Consider the following 21,898-nt stretch of genomic DNA (forward strand, 5'->3'; position numbering starts at 1 on the left):
GGTGTTAAATGAGCTAATAAAGAATTTCCAGCTTGCCTTCTTGCTATCGCGGATGACGCGACGGCATCGCGCACGGAGCTGCTTATAGCGGATACAGTTGGCCAAAGTAGGATGGTGACGGAAAATGCGAAGAGCACGTCGCCGCTCACGTAGTGCGTCACGGCATGCCTCGTTCCACCAAGGAACTGGGGGGCGCCGGGGCAATTCGGAGGTGCGTGGTATTGAACGTTCCGCAGCTGTAAGAATAACGTCGGTAATATGTGTGACCTCATCGTCGACGCTGGGAAAGCGACGGTCATCGAATGTCGCTAGAGACGAAAATAGTGTCCAATCGGCTTGGGCAAATTTCCAGCGTCGTGAGCGCATATATGGCAGTGGAGGCTGCAGTCTAACGACACATGGAAAGTGGTCACTCGAGTGTGTATCATCAAGGGCGAACCATTCGAAGCGCCGAGCTAGCGGAACAGTACCGACCGCAAGGTTCAAATGAGATAAATTTGTCGTGGAGGCAGACAAAAATGTGGGGACCCCAGTGTTGAGGCAAACTAGATCCGCTTGGTGGAAGACGTCTAGCAATAGAGAGCCACGTGGACAAGGATGTGGAGATCCCCAAAGCGGGTGGTGGGCATTGAAGTCCCCAACCAGCAAATAGGGGGGTGGAAGCTGACCAAGAAGATGAAGATCAGCTCGTGCCATTGGTGTGGATGATGGAATGTATACAGTACAAAGAGAGAACGTGTATCCAGAAAGGGAAAGACGGACGGCGACAGCTTGGAAGGAACTGTTTAAGGGGATTGGGTGATAATGGAGAGTATCATGGAGAAGAATCATGAGTCCTCCATGGGCTGGAGTGCCTTCAACAGAGGGGAGGTCATATCGGACGGACTGAAAATGAGGGAGAACAAAGCGGTCATGGGGACGCAGCTTTGTTTCCTGAAGATAGAAGATGACCGGCGAGTAGGATCGTAAGAGGACCGACAATTCATCCCGATTGGCTCGAATGCCGCGGATATTCCAGTGGATAATGGACATAGGGTGAACAGAAAATGGAGGAATGTGACCAAGGGTGCTGTCAACTCAACGACTGCTCAGAGCTTGCGACCGACAGCATGGAATGGCATTCAGCCGAAGGCAGAAGATCCTGATCCATAGGTTAGTCAGGAGCAGCCCCTGCCACCAGCGATCGGCTGGTTGACCGGCCACCAGCAGTGCGCCTCGGCGACACAGAAGACGGCCGAGGGCGATTTCCGCCAGGTGGTGCTGTAGATGGGACACGCCTTGGCGGAGAAGGAGAGGAACTGGGTTTCTTTGTAGCCTTCTTGGAAGAATGATGTTTAGATGAAGGAGGAACCGATGGTTGTGAAGTTGCGGTACGTAAAAACTCTTCACGAGTATGCTCTTTTTTCGAAGACTTGGCGTCTGACTTTTGGGCTCGAGATTTAGCAGAACCCGACGAAGGGTGAGCCATAGAGTGGGCAGGCGAAAGTGGTGAGGTTGAACGAGCGATCTTTGCGCTGGCCGATCTGACGACCGTGGCACTAAAGGTGAGGTCGCAAGTCTGCGTGGCCGCCTCCTTTGTTGGCCGAGGAGAAGCAAGGACAGTGCTGTATTTTCCTGTCTGAGGCACGGTGGGCTTGCGACTGGCGAATAATTTTCGAGCAGCAAAGGTCGACACCTTTTCCTTCACTCTTATTTCCTGGATGAGCTTTTCGTCCTTAAAAACGGGGCAATCTCGAGTGGAAGCAGCGTGGTCACCCATACAGTTGATGCAGCGAGGGGATGGAGGTGGACAAGCGCCCTCATGGGCATCCTTGCCACACGTAACTCATTTGGCCGGTTTGGAACAGGACTGGCTAGTGTGATTGAACCGCTGACACCGATAGCAACGCATAGGGTTTGGGACATAAGGGCGAACGGAAATTATCTCATAGCCTGCTTTGATTTTCGATGGGAGTTGAACTTTGTCAAATGTCAAGAAGACAGTGCGGGTTGGTATGATGTTCATGTCAACCCGTTTCATAACTCTATGAACTGCCGTTACGCTCTGGTCAAACAGATAGTGCTGAATTTCTTCGTCAGACAATCCATCGAGGGAGCGTGTATAAACGACTCCACGCGAGGAATTTAAGGTACGGTGCGGTTCCACCCAGACAGGGAAGGTGTGGAGCAGAGAAGTACGCAGCAATTTTTGTGCCTGGAGTGCACTGTGTGTTTCTAACAACAGGGTGCCATTCTGTAATCTGGAACAAGACTTTACAGGACCTGCAATTGCGTCGACACCTTTCTGAATAATGAAAGGGTTGACCATGGAGAAGTCGTGACCTTCATCAGACCGAGAAACAACAAGGAACTGTGGCAACGATGGAAGAATCGTCTGTGGCTGAGACTCAGTATACTTACGTTTGTGAGCAGACATAGTGGAAGGTGAGGAAACCATTGCGGAAGAATCCCCCATGATTACCGGCGTCTCCGATGGCGCGCTCCTCCCTTGTGGGGGCCCTCTCTGAGGGCACTCCCGCCTTAGGTGATTGTTCACACCTCAGGTCACACCTCCCGACAAACGGACGGAGGGACCAATCGGCACTTTCGGAAGGTATCAGCTCGGGTAATCACCCCTCCCTGGGCCTGGCCGTTACCAGGGGGTACGCACGTGTCCTACCTGTCTACCCGGGGCGGGGAATTACGCGTTACCCCGTCACCGGCTACGCACAAAAGGCGTGGATCGGCCTTCAGACACGCACAGGGAGGAAGAAAGAGAAAGGGAAAGGAAAGGAAAGAAGAGAGGTCTCAAACGCCGCAGCGGAGAAAAGGGAAAGAGAAGAGGTAAGGAAAAGAGAAGGACAAAGGAAGGAAGAAGACATAAAAGCAAGGAAGGCGAAGAATGCAGTACATTTACGAGCGTCTGTCTCCGGACGTAGGCACAAACCATACTCCCAGATGAGAAGAAAGGGAAGGAAAGAGCCAGAGGTGAGGGGAGGAGGGGCGAAGATAGGGATGGGGAAGGATGCGGAAAGGGAAGGTATGCAGCCCGGAATGGAAGGAAGGCCACATTAGCTCGGGGTCCCGTGCTCGCTACGCACGTATCCACAAAAGAGTTGTGGACCCCCTGGGGGAGTGCTGGACGTGCAGACCGCGTGAGACGACGCTTCATCCAGTCCCAAACATGCTCAATGGGGGACAGATCCGGAGATCTTGTTGGCCAGGGTAGTTGACTTACACCTTCTAGAGCACGTTGGGTGGAACGGGATACATGCGGACGTGCATTGTCCTGTTGGAACAGCAAGTTCCCTTGCCGGTCTAGGAATGGTAGAACGATGGGTTCGATGACGGTTTGGATGTACCGTGCACTATTCAGTGCCCCCTCGACGATCACCAGTGGTGTACGGCCAGTGTAGGAGATCGCTCCCCACACCATGATGCCGGGTGTTGGCCCTGTGTGCCTCGGTCGTATGCAGTCCTGATTGTGGCGCTCACCTGCACGGCGCCAAACACGCATACGACCATCATTGTCACCAAGGCAGAAGCGACTCTCATCGCTGAAGACGACACGTCTCCATTCGTCCCTCCATTCACGCCTGTCGCGACACCACTGGAGGCGGGCTGCACGATGTTGGGGTGTGAGCGGAAGACGGCCTAACGGTGTGCAGGACCGTAGCCCAGCTTCATGGAGACGGTTGCGAATGGTCCTCGCCGATACCCCAGAAGCAACAGTGTCCCTAATTTGCTGGGAAGTGGCGGTGCGGTCCCCTACGGCACTGCGTAGGATCCTACGGTCTTGGCGTGCATCCGTGCGTCGCTGCGGTCCGGTCCCAGGTCGACGGGCACGTGCACCTTCCGCCGACCACTGGCGACAACATCGATGTACTGTGAAGACCTCACGCCCCACGTGTTGAGCAATTCGGCGGTACGTCCACCCGGCCTCCCGCATGCCCACTATACGCCCTCGCTCCAAGTCCGTCAACTGCACATACGGTTCACGTCCACGCTGTCGTGGCATGCTACCAGTGTTAAAGACTGCGATGGAGCTCCGTATGCCACGGCAAACTGGCTGACACTGACGGCGGCGGTGCAAAATGCTGCGCAGCTAGCGCCATTCGACGGCCAACACCGCGGTTCCTCGTGTGTCCGCTGTGCCGTGCGTGTGATCATTGCTTGTACAGCCCTCTCGCAGTGTCCGGAGCAAGTATGGTGGGTCTGACACACCGGTGTCAATGTGTTCTTTTTTCCATTTCCAGGTGTGTATCTTATGCTTGTTGTAGATCTAAGAAGATTACTCCTGTTTGTGAGGTTAACAGTTATGTTCTGTGTTGGAGTTCACAAAATGAGTGGGAGGGGTGTTGAACTTCTCTGCTCGAGTAGTTGGTTCTGCCGCCAGTGTTACCGCGCTTATTTAAATCAATCCTTTTTCTAAGGCTTTGGACACAGTGTTCAGCATACAGACTGGGTATATTTGAAGTCATTGGTATGAGTATCATCATTGAGTTTGGGAGTTGTCAGTTAGAAGACACTGACTTAAAATTCTGGTGAATAAAACATGGTCTCTCGTGGAAGGTGCTTCAGGTGATTGCTGGTAATGCCATAGAAAATCGGCGCAGATTGTCCTTTTCTCCAATTCCCATATTTTCTTTCTGTAATCCCCTGGGTGCGTTTAGTTGTAGTTCTGAGATATGTTACTTCTGTCTGAAACTTTAGATTGCCGTGATGACTTATATTTTGTCCTATAGTTCGTCTGTTAAGAGATATTAAACGAGGAGTGAGTTTTGTGCTTCAGACGTTTTAGCCGTCTTTTACGCTATCTCCAGGTGTTCATAAGTCATGTCATCATCAGTTTGTATTTCTTTCGCAATTCGTGTACAGTGCTCCAATGTGATTTTGTTTGGAATCGAGACAAGTCTTTCTGTCCAGTTGTTCTGTATTCCAATTTCTTAGTTATTATTGAAATCCCATTTACAACTTACAGGCTACACATTTTTCGTTTTAATCGAGCTGCTGTCACTTATGGTATCGATTCTTTTGATGTTTAAATTTTTGGAACATCAGTGGAAGTCTATTTAGCCACAAGAAATCTCATTGAAGCCTGGTCTTTGAGTTCTACAATCCCATTTTCGCATTTCGCGTAGTATAGTATACTTCATGGATGAGTTTTCTTACAGATGTGATATCGAGTATGGGCCTCCTAACATTATTTTAATTCTTGGATAATGTCCCGGACAGTGTGATACGATGTAAGTGTCATGTGATGCTATGTCACTTAATTTCGCAAGAAGCGGGTTGAAGTTATAAGACAATTCACACAGAGATTTCAGTGAGATGTTTAATGTTAAGATTATGAAATTCGCTATATCGAACACATCTTTACGGAAGTTTACGCATTTTAGTGTGTGTAGGTATGCTTTTGACGAACTGATAGTGCTAATGTGTCTTCTAAGTCGAGTAATTTTCTGTCTTTAGGATTTGTTTCTCGAGATTTCTAAGCTGAATTCAATGCTTTTAACTCACACGTTTTCAAATGAACTTATTTCTCGAAGATCTTCTTCTATATGGAATTTATTTTGGCTAAGGCAGATAGTGGGGAATACTTTTGTCGAGTCGGTTCGAAGTGTTTGTTCGGCTGCAGATTTTCGTGGTTGTGGTTGATTGATTACTGAATGAAGTGTTGGATGTTTTCTTGGTTGTGATTGAAGAAGGCTGTGCCTTTATCGTAAGACTGATTGAGTTATTATTTCGGAATGTGACTGATCCCTTCAACTAGGGCAGCTATTTTCTGAAAGGCTGTCCTTCGACTGAACGATTTTTGAGCTGTTTCTTCGACAACTGTTTTGATGCTTGGTTTGGTGAATAGTGCAATTTGATGAAGAATTTATTTTACGTCGTTTCTAAAAGTATGTTACCAGCTTCATTGATAACGTCCTGCGGGTGTGGTGTCTCCACTTGCTGAATGGAATATGGTGTTGTGGACTTTCTCGGAGTTCCAGACAATGAGACGTCAGCGTAGCTAGTTGGTGTAGTCGGATGCTGTTGCTTCATTGAAACTCTCAGTGATCACCTGTATGAAGATTGGTGATCTTCAGAGTGAATTCGATAGGGCTCGGGCCGTTTCTTTTCAACCTCAGTTGCCTGATTAGTTCTTTATTTTAATTCTTTTACGTCGGGCATTAACGCATTTGGTATCCTGTGGACCGTTTCCAGGAATCTGATTGGTCATGTGGGTGTGAGATGCCAACACTTCCTGGCGCATATTGGCTTTTGGTCGTCTGGTAACGCGCAGTGTTTGAGGGCTGTTGACTGGCGCGTTAAACGCACTTGTAAGGTAGGGGACAGTGGTTGCTCGTGTGTCGGAGTCCTTGGCCCGGGAAAAATTACTAGGCCTTCTTCTGAATCATATGACTCGGTGCAGACTCGTCGTTTGGATAGTGTGCTGCAAGTTGGTATGTTTTTGTTATTCGTGACTCTGTAACCCGGCAACGTATTCCTGGCACTACCCATCCTGATCTGGGCCTAGCTGACGCCGGCTTGTCCAGACGGAGCAGGAGCGTTGATCATCACATATCCCCCTGATTCTTAGTTATCCCAGATATTGTAAATATCGGCTGCATCTGTTTAATTGTATTGAGAACTAGACAATTTGCTTCCGAACAGCAGTAAACAAATTTCAGGCCAAGGAGAGTGATAGACATAGACGATTTCGATACATTCGTACTTTCCCGTCTTAGCTGCGGGAGTCCTGTATGAACTGTGTGAATTTCAGACTGCTGTACTGCTTCAACTGTTACGACCACATCATACATTTGTTGGCCGTCCACAGGGCCGGGAGACAATTTGGCGACTGGCATACCTGAGTATTTCTGATTGCGCCTTTATAATGATTCTCGGGTTAGGAGGGTAATCTGCATCTCTGACAGTCTGTAGTAGGCTCATTCAGTCTTATAGGATGTAGTAATACATTATTTGAGCAGACTGATGATGTCCCTTTGCCAGTGATGTACAGTCATAGAGTTTTCTTTCTTTAAACTGCTGACTCTGAGTGTTATAGGGAAATCGTGCTGTCGTAGGTTGGCGCCAGCACACCATGCGGCATAGAGATTACGAGAGTATCAAAAAAATGGCTTTGAGCACTACGGGACTTAACATCTGAGGTCATCAGTCCCCTAGAACTTAGAACTACTTAAACCTAACCAAACTAAGGACATCATACACATCCATGCCCGAGTCAGGATTCGAACCTGTGACCGTAGTGGTCTACCGGTTCCAAACTGAAGCGCCTACATCCGCTCGTCCACTCCGTCGAGCTACAAGAGTATCGATAGAGGACAATGACAAGACCCGCTGGCAACGCGCCGCCAATGTCGTCTAGACCACCAGTATTTAAGATAGTCGCCGCGGACTGGAGCCTCTAGCACAGAGACATGCAGAACATAGTAACCCTACAGTGAACGTAGCGGACTTCTACATCAATAGAATAGAGGCTACGTGGACTACACAGAAGAGAGCTTGTACCACAGCACATGGAAACTAAGGTTAAGTAGCTCTTTGTTTATGAATAAAGAACCCAGTTATTAACTGCGTGCAGTTTGTGTTATAGAACGAGGATACCGGCGACAGCAACATCTTCTCCTTGCTTCCCATGGTACAGTTCTACAGAGACACCGAGATGACATAAAAGGGGCTAAAGAGAATACAACAGAAATTAACTGTAAGAAGGATCGTGCTGAAAATGCTGGACGTACCAGCATATGCAGAGAGGTAGGAACATCAATAGTCGTATGGAATATCAAGCGAAATTTGTGACTGGATTGATGATTTCGTGATAGGAAGAACGTAGCATGCTATGTTGAATGAAAAGTCATCGACAGATATAGAAGTAACTTCAGGTTTGATCCAGGGAATTGTGTACGGATCCTAGCTTTTCATGTTAACAGTAACCACGGACTCTTCGCACATAATGCAGTTATCTGTAATGTACTACTGTCTGGAAAAGCTGCACAGCTATTCAGTCAGATCTTGACACAGTTCAGGATATTTAAAATATAGGCAACTTGCTTTAAATTTTCAAAAATTTAGAAGTGTGCACAGTTCAGATTATTGAAAATATAGACAACTTGCTATAAATGGAACTTCCTGGCAGATTAAAACTGTGTTCCGGACCTAGAGTCGAAATCGAGACCTTTGCCTTTGCAGGCACGTGCTCTACCATCTTAGCAATCCAAGAATGACTCACGACCCGCCATCACAGCTCAAATTCTGCCAGGACTTCGTCTCATATCTTCCCAACTTCACAGAAGAACTTCTGCGAAAGGCAAAGGTCTCGAGTTCGAGATTCGGTCCTGCTCACGGTTTTAAACTACCAGTAAGTTTCAAATCAGCGCACTCTACTCTGCAGTGTGATAATTTCATTCTGAGAGCATCCCCCAGGCTGTGGCTAAGCCACGTCTCCGCAGTATCCTTTCTTCCAGGAGTGCTAGTTCTGCAAGGTTCACTGACAAGCTTCTGTGACGTTTGGAAGGTAGGAGACGAGGTACTGGCAGAATTGAAGCTGTGAGGCAGGTCGTGAGTCATGCTTGGGTAGCTCAGATGGTAGAGCACTTGCCAGCGAACGGCAAAGGTCCTGAGTTCGAGTCTCGGTCTGGCACACAGTTTTAATCTGCCAGGAAATTTCATATCAGCGCACTCTCCACTGTGGAGTGAAAATCTCATTCTGGAAACTTGCTTTAAATGTTTAAAAATGTAAAATGTTCACCTGAAGATAAAAAAAATGCAGTATCTGATGACTAAAATTTTAATGAATCACAGCTGAGCAACTCACATAACTATCTGGGATGGCGGGCGCTGTGTAAGAGTACAAGAGCATGTGAACAACCTAACTTTCGACACCTTGCGGATTTATTGGTTATTATTCCTTGAATGCTGTTAAACGTAATATGGATGCTAAAATCTGACAAATATGGCAAGTAATCTCCGCGCTACCACTCCTCCAAACTCCGTGAGACATGCAAGAAGGTCGTGAGCACATCTTCTGTTGAGCACGTTTTAAGGAGCCTTCTGGGCATGCGCGACTCTCGTGTCGTAATTGCCTTACGGGCCAAATACATACGGATTTGATAAACAATGTAACCTAGCCACTCAACCAGAAGTTTACGTCAGTGTCACCAGATGGTAGCACACTGCGGCAGACTTTTATCCCTGTTCGCTCCGCATAAATCCCACTGGATGATAGCGCACTCCTCAGTTATGTTAATTCACTTACTATGTAGGCGTCAGTATATAAATATTGGCGAACGTGTTCGTTCAGATAGTTCAGGTGTTCCGATGTAGAGAGGCATAATGTGACACGGTCGGACTGAACACCAAATCTTTTAACACGAACATTTTTATTGTCACACTGTACTCCTTCCCCATGCGCGACTTTTTAGGCGTGCATACGGGCTTTGTTTCATTTCTGCGGATGACAGTGCGTGACCGCATTGAACTGCGCAGGCGCAGGAGCAATTGAAACAAGGGGACATTCTGCGTTTGGTATCTTTCCTCCGACTTAATCCCATCGACCGCTTGTGGAATGCGTTACGGACGCGTTTTGCTGCATGTCCACATGCTTCAACGCCATTTTATCAGTTGTGAACGGCGCTGGTGGAATAATGGAATGCTCTATCACCGGAATTCCTTACCAACCTTGGGGCCAGCACGGGAGCACGTTGCAGAACATCCACTGCCATTCGTGGTTATCAAACACCTTATTAAGAAGCACAGCCCGCATTTTGTAATATCCTATGGACGATCATAAATCGGGGTGACTTCGACGTAGTACTTCTTGCAAATAAAGGTGTCATTTTTGTTTGGCTCACAGTGTATTTCTTGAGAAATTCCTGATAAATTAAAAATGTAGGCCAGACTGCGACTCTAGTCCGGCCCTTTGACACTCTTTCCTACCTACATTACGGCATCTACTGTGTAACATACGTGTCATATTACCTCTATATCACGTAGTATGTGTATTTTGCAAAGAACTAATATTAGAAGCTTCCAGTTTTAACACTGTTATTCTATAAAGCGATGTTATAATGCAATAAGAGTATTACTTGAATCATATTTTATTTTTCATTGTCAATTGTATTGCGTGTTTTTGCAGGCAGCTGTCAGCAGATTCTATCACAAACGAAAGAATTTTAAATTGTCGAAATAATTTTCGAAAGTTAGGTGTCATATTTTATCGTAAAGTAAGAAAACTAAACACAACTCGTTACTAGTAGAGATAAATGCTTGCAGATATATTATCAAATTTTGCACATAATAATCCCTTCTACATCTTAGATGACGAATAACGTTTAGACTCCGATGTGAAAAATAACTGACTATCAGCATTCTCATATCTGTTTACCGTTAACCAGTTGATAGTATAAGTAATCCAGTTAAACTAAGAGATGAGTAATTGCGGAGTCTTTCCCCTCTCACATTTCCCATGCCCATGTTATATTTTCACACTACTCTGCCTTCTGCGCCTTTCCCTATAAGCACATTCCAGTCGCCCATGTTTATTTCATTTTCGTCTACATTAACACAATGCCGTCGCTCGTCTCTTACAGATTTGTTTGCTTAGCGCCGGCAGCGCTAATTCGGATTACTTGGCTTGTCGCCCGCTTCTTGTCACCTTTCCGTTGATGACAAGCTTCAAACACATTGACTACGCGATTTAATTTTTCCGGAAATCCTCTATTTTGCCGTATCGCTCCACAAACTCGAATTTTCTTTTCATGTAACGTCTCTGCAAGTTCTACACTGTAATAATAATTATCCATGTAGACGTGACGCCACTTTCCGTAAGAAGGTGTCAGTAGTTCCATTATTGTTTCTGCTAAAATTTGTCCAGAACTGGAATATATATCTTGAATGAGGAAATGTATCCCGTACTCGAATGACACAGCATCGGAATGAGTATGCCATATTTCGTAATTTTCTACTGATTTTAAACTTTAAAATTTAACTGATCGCGCCATGGTATCATTCTTTCATCATTTGAGATGTTTTGACGTTTCTTTAATCTTTTTGGAAAAATAATCAGTTACGAATCGCACTTTGAAAACCCGATCGGCAATATCTGGTTTATTGTTGTTGTCGGAAAAATGTAAAAATGATCACATTTGTCTGAATTTGTTGCGGGACATCGTTTTGCGAAATATCGGTGTGTCTATCAGAGTATTCGTTGACCACTAATCGATTGTCCTTGATTTTCTTTTTCAGTTCCCATAAGGATAGGAAGCCCAAATCATTTTCTAAGTTCGGGTCCCGTAACGTCGACAAATTTGGCATTTTTTAAATCTAGTTTCTTTCTCTTGCGATTTTGACTGCAATATTTGTAGCTTTCTTTGCTAATAGATCCAGATATATCGTTCTCAATATATAATTTTACGATATCCACGACGCTCTGTGTATCTTTGGGAAATATGTGTGGACCCGGTGATCCTTCAAATTTATTACTGATCTTCTTCGTCTGATTCATCCGAATCAGTTGGTAACCGTAGCGTTCGCCGAATTCTTCTTGGACGTATTTCTCTATCTTGCGACGATTCCCTTTCATTTTTTTGATATCAAATGTGTTCCTCCGAATTGGCCAAGTCGTCCGGAACGTCAGACAAGACGTCCGCGTATTCGTCGTAGATAATCGTATCGTCTCTTTCGTCTGCCATGATGAAAGTTCACAAGTACTTATAAATACAAAAAACTTTTTGATGTGTGTAACTTATTGTTACCTAAACAAAACACCAACAGAATGAAAAAGATACTTAATTGCTGTCACCAGCAACTGCGCGATTATATGCTCACGACACCCCTGTGGTGTCGCCGGACGGCAAGGTGTTAACCTATTGAATTACCAGTTCAGTATCATCATATAAATTCCATGTCTCTTCACCTCCTGCTTGTGACATCGGTTTAATACGTGAGCTAATTTTGTTGCCGTTCGTTTGCTGCTGATTATGATGAAAACAGCCCTATCATTGAACTGTTTACCGTAACTCAATCTTCGTCATGCCATTCTATTCATAATGAAACCTACCCCCGTTAAACTACACTGAAGCTACCAAGAAACTGATACAGCGCTTAGGGCCCCCGCGAACACACGGAAGTGCAGCAACACGATGTGGCATGGTTTCGACCAATGTCTGAAGCAGTGTTGGAGGGAACTGACACCCTGAATCCTCCAGGATTGTCCATAAGTCCGTAAGAGTACGAGGGGGAGGATATCTCGTCTGACCAGCACGTCACAAGGCATACCAGACATGCGCAAGCAAGTTCATGACTGGGGAGTTTGGTGGCCAACGGAAATGTTTAAACTCGGATGAGTGTTCCTGGAGCACTCTGTAGCAATTCTGGGTGTGTGGGGTGTCGCATTGTCCTGCTTGAACTGTCCAAGTCCGTCGGAATGCACAATGGACATGAATGGGTGCACTTGATCAGAATAGTTTCTTTGGCGCTTCAGTGTACGTTCTGCTAATTTTGACATTACGCCATGTGTGTCTGACAAGACATCCTTACCTTTCTTCCATTCCAATCCACTCAACCCCAGTATATCTAGACTGTGACTCTGCATTTTCCTTGTCCTAGTTCTTAACTTCCCTATGACGTAAAAAATTTTGACAATCCATTCTCCAGCTCGTAAAATATTAATCTTTGATTCATTATTCAACCTTCTTCTAGTGGTTACTTTTCCCTCCCAGAAATCCCAAAGCTGGGGAGGGGGGGGGGGGGGGCGGGGATTAAATTATAATATTTTGCCGATGAAGAGATCATCAGGACACCTTTGCAGCTATAGACCACATATCTTGTGTATATTCCTTTTGTGTTCTGTCCATTGCTATCTGCATCTTCGTGTCGTTCATAAATGCTGGTTCATCCGCGTTTTCACAGGAGTTTCTCACCCCAAGGGCAAGAGAATGCCTTGAGCCACCGTCCAGTCCTTCGTCCTCTTTGCCAAGAGGTTGGGAGAACAAGTGTGAACCTTTACACAATATATCTTCTGCCTAAATGCTGATGGCATTTATTTAAAATATAAGCAACGAGTGTGATCGATCTCGTCATCTGGGGCATTTTGATAACGAGCCAGTGGAAATACAAGATTATAAATCATTTGGATATGCTGATTCATTATTCCGTTCTAGTTCTCCACCGTCACATGAAAATAGTTAATAGCATATTGCTGCAGTGATTTCGACAAAGTCAAAGCTTTGAAGTAGTCAACGTAATTCCAGTTAACTGCTCTTAATTACTGATATGTGTTACATTGTGTAAGTGCTCCTTAATTATCTTTTTGACCAGCTTACAAATGTATTTAGCAACCATTTGAACCGAATGAGCTGCTCATTAGTACTGAACATTTGATTTCCGATCAAAGCGATTACTCTAGCTCTGTTTGACTATTGTATGAAAATGGTCGTAGGAATGTGGTTGCATATGGGTTACTACCTCAGCTTATGCGAGTTCTGTTTCTGTGAGTGTTCAAAGCTGCGCTTGGGAAAACTTTGCCCATTCTGAAAATTCATTCGATAGTGTCAATTATTAAGACAGTATGGGTGATACTTTATTTAGTTATTTGTAGTGAAAATTCCTTCAAATTAGCTTCGCTGACGATTTTGTATTTAAATAATGCTTAACACCGTTACCAATAGCCATTTCTGATAAGAATATGAACTGATTACTTCAACTGAGATCTTTGCTGCCTTCTGGAAAGTGCATAATGACGCTGAACAAAATACGTCGCGTACCAAGGACAAAGTGAAACTTATATCGACACTATATGTTTCTATTCCGTAGCAGCAAACGTATTCTGCTCATCGATCATGATGTTACTCATAATCAATATTCCTTACAAACAGAAATAAAATTCATGGGTTTTTGCTTATTCTATCACCTTTATCATAACTTAATACTAGATGCAGAAAGTATCGCGGCAGGATCACTAGTCAACTTAGCATCAGCATGGGTAGTTATTCACTGTGAGTGGAAGTATTCGTCATGACCTCAAACGTTATACCCGTTGTATCAATTTACGATTTTCATAGAGACATTAGGCTAAACGAATTATTATACATGGTGATTCAATGCATGCATACCAGACTGAACACTGAAAGGAAGTGACAAATGTATCGGACTTTAATTTAATTACAAAAACTCGTCCTTTTGCAAAGTAGGATCGACAGAAGTGGCGACGAGATGACCACCCTAGACTATAATATGTTAGTAGTGGAGCTCTTAAGGTAATTGTGTCATCCTAATTTTGGTTTCTCGTGCTTTAGCTAAATTAGTTAGTTGAATGTCTTCGTGGTTCCTCTGCAACGGCCAAGGTCAACGTCCTTAGGGATCCTTATCCGATGTTAGATTGTGCTCCACCCATAGTGACAAAATGTTGCTACTTCCATTTTGCTCTTATGACTATTGGGAACATAAACAGCAAAAGTGGAAACATAACACTGTGAAACGATTTATGAATATACTCACTATGGATATAGGTATTCTGGTCCATCTCATTTACATCCATGACACCACTTGCGCATATCAGTTGCACACCAACTACATCACAGGCAAAAATGGCGAAACCCATGACATGCCGGCGGCAGGAATAAGAAACAGCCAATCAGAGCCCAGTACTTTGCAGAACATTAAAAGGAGACAGGCCAATCAGTACGTAGCATCCATCTGGGTCGAGTTCAAAGGTATCTGCATGATATGAGTTTTTCGACAAATTCGAAAATACCTGTACAACCTGTGTTATTTATCCAAAGTAGATAAAGACACTGACAATACCGGTATAGCTTATAATATTAACATACCAAGGAAGTCTGAATATGGGTCAAAACGCACGTGACTCTACTGTTTATCAAATTTACAGGTAAAGATGCACATAACGAACTTAGTGCGATCTTTGGGCCTCACCGGGTGTAAAGCACAAAGAATGTTAGAATTAAATATTTCAACATCTAAAATTTGTTATTGTTCTACGATTGTACAAACCGCAATTAAGCTGAAACAATTTGACTATCAGTATTGCTATTTTATTGCCTCTTCTAAAATGTGTAAAGTGTGTAACTTACAGTATTTACAAATCTTAAAAGTTTGCAAAGTTATGTAATTTTACACAGAAACACACAAACACAATGATTCAACATGTAGTATTTCTAATGCTATACTGTTAATCAAAAATATATCACTTCCATCAAACCCGCGTTTATATCAAGTGCATCAATATTATTACCACATCCGAAATGTCTGCCGTAAAACTTGAAGAGTGTAGCTAACAGTACCTCAAAATCTAATGTTCGTGGGAAGAACACTTCAGCAGTGTACACAATGTTAGTTCCATATCTACAGTGGGTGTGCAATAAATGTAAAATTATTGGCAAAACTGGTGTAACTTACCGTATTTCCACATTTAGGAAGGTCTGCCATAAAGAAGTAAGATTCACTATCAAAACAAAACATTTATGTGAACTTTCAAAATGCTATTTCCATGTTCTATAACTGGACAAATCAATTGTTATCGAAAATAGCACGTTCAGCAGGCAATGTAGTAATAGTTGATTACACATTTAGACCTAAAAGAGGCTTTGTACCTGATTGTACGGAAACGAACCCACCAAGGGTCATTTTAGGAAGGCAAATATATAGTTGATCAAGAAAAATGTAACTGACTTTACTTGTGATTTGGAACATGCCTGTGATAGCGTATTTGTCACAATGTCGCATTTTACGATACTTTAACACAGTAAACAGTACTAAAATGGTGTGCGTTTTCGGGATTTTTCATGTGTGAGTCATTTAAACTGCATATTTTGGTGGGACACAAATACATCATCGAAAAGAAACTAACACGATGTGTAAACAAATCATGGTCAAGGACAATGTCTGTGTCCTACAAAGTTCGACAGAGAGAACATACGATCTCTCATCAATTCAATCTTCACACGAAAATAAAACTGTGAAGATATCACGAAAAAATACATTTGGGTAGCTTACTGTAATACACAGGAATAACTACAAATATATTATTGTGAAAAAAATTGATTTTGCGGCAAACTAAAACGGCTTGTATTATTTGCAAAAGTACTTAAACATTTTGAAAACCAAATGAATGTGGCACTACTGTCAAATTCAATTTTCTAATCATTCAAAAAAATTATACTTCGGCGATACAGGTATATCTTACGGTTTAAGCTGTTCTTAGCAACTGGTATAGTTCGATTACTGTACTAGAGACAGGGAAATGAAAAAAATGACCTTTTTGTTTAAAAATATATAAGGATTTGTTCTATAAGATACGAAACGTACATGGGATTCTGATCTAGTTTACAGATTAATGTGTAGTTCCTGGAGCCCTGACTTACGTTGTCATGTAGTGAGCAGTACATGGACCTTTGATTTATTAATTTATTTATTTATTTACACGTCAAGTTCCGTAGGACCAAATTGAGGAGCAAATCTCCAAGGTCATGGAACGTGTCAGTACATGAAATCGCAAAATAATTGTAATAACAGATAAAAATAAAATGTTTAGACACCCGAAAATAGTCAGTCCATAGGTTTAAATAAAAGCAATAAGGAATACAATAAGAATCAGCTTAATTTTTCAAGGAACTGCTCGGCAGAATAGAAGCAGGGATCCATTAGGAAACTCCTCAGTTTCGATTTGAAAGCGCGTGGATTCCTGCTAAGATTTTTTAATTCTAGTGGTAGCTTACAGAAAATGGATGCAGCAGTATAGTGCATACCTTTCTGAACAAGAGTTAATGAAGTCCGATCCAAATAAGGGTTATTTCTGCAGAGTATTAACTGAGTGCAAGCTGCTTATTCTTGGGAATAAGCTAAAATTATTAACAAGGAATGACAGTAAGGAATATATATATTGAGAGGCAAATTTTAGTATACCCAGACTCGTGAACAGGGGTCTACAAGAGGTTTCTTGAACTTACACCACTTATCGCCCGAACAGCCCGTTTCTGAGCCGGAAATATTCTTTCACAATGAGAAGAGTCACCCCCAAAATACAATATCATATGACATAAGCAAATGAAAAAAGCAAGGTAACTAATTTTCGTGTCGAAATATTATGTAATCAGATAACATTCGAAAAGTAGAGTTGGCAACATCAAGTCTTTGAACAAGATCATGAATGTGGGTTTTCCACGACAGTTTACTATCTACCTGCACACTTAGAAATTTGAACTGTTCAGTTTCACTAAAAATATACCCATTGTGTGAAATTAATGGGCCAGGTTTTGCTGAATTATGTGTCAGAAACTGTAAAAACTAAGTCTTTCTGTGATTCACCGGAGCGCAAGCTCGGGTGAGGGAAGGGTGGGGAAGGAAATCGGCCGTGCCCTTTCAAAGGAACGATCCCGGCATTTGCCTGAAGCGCTTTAGGGAAATCACGGAAAACCTAAATCAGGATGGCCGGAGACGGCATTGAACCGTCGTCCTCCCGAATGCGAGTCCAGTGTGCTAACCACTGCGTCACCTCGCTCGGTATTTTTTTTTTTTTTTTTTACAAACTATGAACTTATGTCAAGAGCTGCACTATTTGAAACTGTGCCAGACTTGCACACAACATCCTTTACTACCACGCTAGTGTCATCAGCAGACAGAAATATTTTTGCCGTACCCTTAATACTAGAGGGCATATCATTTATATAAATAAGGAACAAGGGTGGCCCCAACACAGATCCCTGGAGCATCCCCCACTTGACTGTGACCCACTCAGGCCCCACATCACAGCCATTCTCATCACTGTGAATAATAACCTTCTGCTGTATGTTGCTAAAGTAAGAGGTGAGCCAATTGTGAGCTACTCTCTGTATTCCATAATGGTCCAACTTATAGAGCAATATTTTGTGATCAACGCAATCAAACGCCTTAGTTAAATAAAAATATTCCTAACGTTTGAAACGCTTTGTTTAACCCATCCAGTACCTCACAGAGAAAAGAGCATGTAGCATATAGCATTTTCAGTTGTTATACGACTTCTAAAGCCGGAATGTACATTTGATAGCAAATCGTATGATATAAAATGATCAATTATCATTGCATACACAGCATTTTCTATAACTTTAGGAAACACTGATCACATAGAAATAGGTCTAAAATTGTTTACATTAGTCGTTTCTCCCTTTTTACAAAGGGGCTTTACTACTGAGTACTTTAATCCTTCAGGATACTGACCATTCCTCTCGTTAAATTACAAAAATTGCTAAATACAGGGCCAACATGTGCAGCACAGTGCTTTAATATCTCGCTAGGCACTCCAATATATCATGAGAGTCTTTAGTCTTCAGTGATTTAATTATTCGCCCAATTCCTTCCCCCCCCCCCCCCCCCCCTTGTCTGTTTCACAGAGGAGTATTTCAGACATCAGTATCAGAAAGGCATATACCAAGAAAGTTACATAATTCCCTGTAGGAATTCAATTTTTATTTTCTTCACTATAAATGCTCAGAAAATGATTGTTAAATACTGTACATATATCTGATTTATGAGCAACATAAACATTTTTATTGCGAACTGACTTTATATCATCGACCCTGTGCTGCTGATCACACACTTCCTTCACAACTTACCATGTAGTTTTAATTTTATCCTATGAATTAGCTGTTCTACTTGCTTACAAATTACTTCCTAATAACAATTTCAAGCATCTTGCAGTACTGTTTGTAATGAGCTACTGTAATTTCATTATGACTACTTCTAACATTTTAGTATAATTCCCACTTTGCTGTACATGATATCGTTATCTCAGTAGTCAGCTCCCAGGCTGCGTTTTACTGCTAGTAACCCATTTAGAATGTTCTAATAAAAAGCAACTCTCAAAGGGCATGAGAAATGTGTTAAGGAAAGCATTATATTTGTCATCTATGTTATCACTACTATGAACGTCCTGTAACTCTTGTTTCTAGACGAGATTTAAAAAAACTCTCTATTGCTGTTGGATTAAGTTTCCTACATAGTTCGTAATTATATGTGACATTTGTTTGAGCACAAAAGCCTTTTAGTGTTAAAATTTGTGCATCATGGTCTGAAACGCTATTCACCCTTTTGCTATCAGAATGCCCATCCAATAATGAAAAATGAATAAAACTGTTGTCTATGGCTTCGCTACTATTCCCCTGCACCCTAGTTGGAAGAAACACTATCTGCTTCATATCACGTGATTTTAGGAGATCTACCACCATCCTTTTTCTTGCACCATCATATACAAAATTTGTATTGAAGTAGCCACTTACAGCTAATTTCAGGTACATCCTATAAAGAAAATGAAGAACCCTCTCTAGCTTCAGCAGAAATACTCTGAAGTCATAGGTAGGGGACCTATAAACAGCAACAATTAGAATTTTTGTTTCACCAAATTAAACTGCCCCTGCACAAGATTCAATATGTGTTCAGTACAGTACTGTGATGCATCTATGGACTCAAATGGAATACTGTTTTTTACGTACATGGTCACTAACCTAACCCGCAAGGAACTCCTTTAAAAGCAGTCAGTTAATCTGCGTCCTGGTAAAGGAAGCCTCTAGATTGCCAAATTATTTAAGTGGTGCTCTGACATACCAACAATTTCAGAGTCAACATCTACAAGCAGTTCACTAACTTTATCTCTAATACCTCTTATCTTTTGATGAAATTTGCGTATTCCTTCTCTACTTGGAAACATGACGTCCTCTGAAGGTGAGCCCATAGTTAGTGGGACTTCCTTTAAACAGGTATACCTGCGAGATGACTTCAATCTAAAAAAGTTGGAGCTGTAACCCTAACTACTACAGTAATTTTTCCATGAGTGATCCCACGGCCACCCACTACACTGTCACCTATAAGCTTTGCCAGCCCCCCCTTCCCATACCTATTGAGGTGCAGGCCATGCCTAGTGAAACCTGATCTACTGATGAACTCAACTGGCACCACAGCAATGTGACTCAAGCCCTCTGCCATCAGTGCCCATTCCAGCCCCATGTTAATGCACTTAACAGCAGCATTAAGATGAGGCCGATCATAACGCTGAAACAGCTGCATGAAATACACATTCTTGCCATCAGTTTGAATAGCTATCTTTGCCAGGTCATCACCTACATCATATTCCCAGTCCCTGTGGTGTTCCCTGCTCCACCCACTATCACTACCTCATCTTCCTTCGTAAAATTCCTACATAACGCCCTATGCTGTCAGTCACCTGAGCCAACTCTGCGCTAGGCTTCGCAATGCTGGTGACCTGGTACTCACTCCCCAACACTTCCTGCAACTGCTGGCCCACACCTCTACCATGCGAACTACCTAGCAGGAGAATCTCCTTCTTTCTGTTAGACTATGCAGCTGACCTAGGCCACCTAACTGCTTGGGACTGCTGCATGTTCCCTACACCTACAAGAGGCTCCTCTCCACTCAACTCTGACATCAAATCAATTGCATATACACAAAGTATAACTGTCTGAATACCTCCTCCTCCTAGCTGTCTTCTTGCCAGCTGCCAGTTCCCATTCCTCAGCACCCTTTACCTTCCTCAACGTATCTAGTTCCTCCTTTGCCTGTGGTACCTGCACCTGAAGGGCGCAGATCTTACGTTCTTGCTCCTCTATCAACTTATTTCTACTTCAATTTTGCATTCCCACAAGAGGATCTCGCTAGAATGCCCACTGCTCACAAATCTACGACAGAACCCACACTTTTCACTCATGGTAAAATTTTACTGTTACGAAAAAAAACTATACGTCTACCCTACCTAAACTATTTATAGAACTAAAAATAGCGGTCTCGAAATTCTCTGTCTACTAAGAAAGCAACTATTTGTATTAATACTAATAAACCGCCACCTAAAACCAAAAGTTCAAGCAGCGTCTGGAGCAATCAAAGAAGTTAAAAAACTGAATTAAAATTTCATTAATTATTTCACTAGAAACATTAAGAAACTTCAGCTGAAAGCAAAGGATGAAATTTACCAAACGACTTCAACGCACAGAAAACTAAAAAAAAAACTGCGAATAAAGTTTCCAAAAGTTTATTCAATCGTTATTTCACCACAAACAGAAACGAAGCACTGCTGAAAGCTATTAAATTTAATAACTGTGTAACACTGCACAAATACTTTTGTCAGAACTTCGCTTTATAACCGCTACAGCTGCAACTGCAAATTAGCATGCTGAACAGTAGTAATACATGTTCCTGTAGGAAAGAAGGGAGCTTTGTCGTGCTTTTAGCTACCATTCTTGAGTTGCTTTTCACTGGGACCCGGATACTAAAATGATTCAATACTAGGGTATTAACTTCGTGTACGCGTACAAAACGTTAATCACATTCTGCTGATAAAGCTAACTTACGGTATCACAAATTGGAGACTACATTACACTTCACCCAAATACATCGCCATTTTACGGAAAAAGTGCATTAGATTGCCCCACATAGCACCACGTTACATGTTTACTATATCAAATATTTGAACGTTTTACTTTTAGAGCTTCACTCTTTTTGTCATTGCTCGTTGTTTTATACGATTATAGAGCGATAAAACTCATCGAGATTACATTTTTGTTAATGTCTTACATTACACAATGATTTTGGTATGTAGTCTAACTTGTTTTTAATATAATTCATGTCAACAATGACGCCACTCCACGTAGATGCACCGACAGTCGTACTTGGTGCACCGCTAGGCAGAGTAGTTGAACCTTTCCTGTCTGGTGTTAGCTCCTGCGCGTTGATGAGACGTAATTTCTTAGTGAGTGCTTGTGAAGGGTTTGAAACGAACCGCAACTCACACGGATATCAGTTTCCATTGTACTGCATGACATCATAAGTACTTAGAGAGTCGCTTGGTCCATAAGGACATAATTCTTCACGTAGCGTGCGCTATCATCTTAGTTTGTGGTCCATAATGACA

Source organism: Schistocerca cancellata, chromosome 8, assembly GCF_023864275.1.
Source record: "Schistocerca cancellata isolate TAMUIC-IGC-003103 chromosome 8, iqSchCanc2.1, whole genome shotgun sequence".
Lineage (NCBI taxonomy): Eukaryota > Metazoa > Arthropoda > Insecta > Orthoptera > Acrididae > Schistocerca > Schistocerca cancellata.